A 565-nucleotide genomic window follows, 5' to 3' on the forward strand; every position below is an offset into this window, starting at 1 on the left:
TTGAAGAACCTTTTGAAGCACCTTTATTTTTAAGAGTGTACTATAAAAATGTATAAAACCATTTAGCTAGACTGCAAATGCAGTTGAAATGGTCAAGAGAACTCCATCCTTTTCAAGTCATCCATAGTGATGGCAACAACCTGCAACAAACGTAAAGCAGTTGTTATCATTAGGCTACACTTATTAGAGTCTATATGAATAAGAACGATAAGGCAACATTAACTTAACTGTATATATCTCACATTTTCGTGACAGGGGTCGTCATAGTCACAGATGTCGTTTGCAAAGGCTGCTCGGACCATCTCTTTGAGCTCAGCTGGGTACACGTAAGTGGGTTTGTCACGTGTGCTACAGCCAATCCTGTTCAGCTGTCAACATTTGCGTTAAGATCAGACAAAATAAAGACAAAATGATAATAAAATACAAAGTGACTCTTACTAACTGATGCTGGATTAAATGGTAAACTTTTCTTCGTTTTATCCGGTCTGTTGTCTTCAGCCTGGAGGCTGCATGGAGCAACGGCCCCACCCAGAGGGGCACACTAGATATAAACACCTGATGTGAG

At 40.0% G+C, this 565-nt stretch overlaps 1 long non-coding RNA gene across 1 annotated transcript; it reads right to left on the minus strand.

Moving 5' to 3' along the window:
- Positions 1 to 104: 104 nt before the first annotated feature.
- On the minus strand, positions 105 to 504 carry LOC107657562 (uncharacterized). The gene is made up of 3 exons (XR_001630699.1): positions 439 to 504; positions 243 to 368; positions 105 to 140 (listed from the first exon to the last, which is right to left on the minus strand). It is a non-coding gene; the product is annotated as an uncharacterized LOC107657562 (long non-coding RNA).
- Positions 505 to 565: the final 61 nt, after the last annotated feature.

Source organism: Sinocyclocheilus anshuiensis, unplaced genomic scaffold (assembly GCF_001515605.1).
Source record: "Sinocyclocheilus anshuiensis isolate Anshui unplaced genomic scaffold, SAMN03320099.WGS_v1.1 scaffold20132, whole genome shotgun sequence".
NCBI lineage: Eukaryota > Metazoa > Chordata > Actinopteri > Cypriniformes > Cyprinidae > Sinocyclocheilus > Sinocyclocheilus anshuiensis.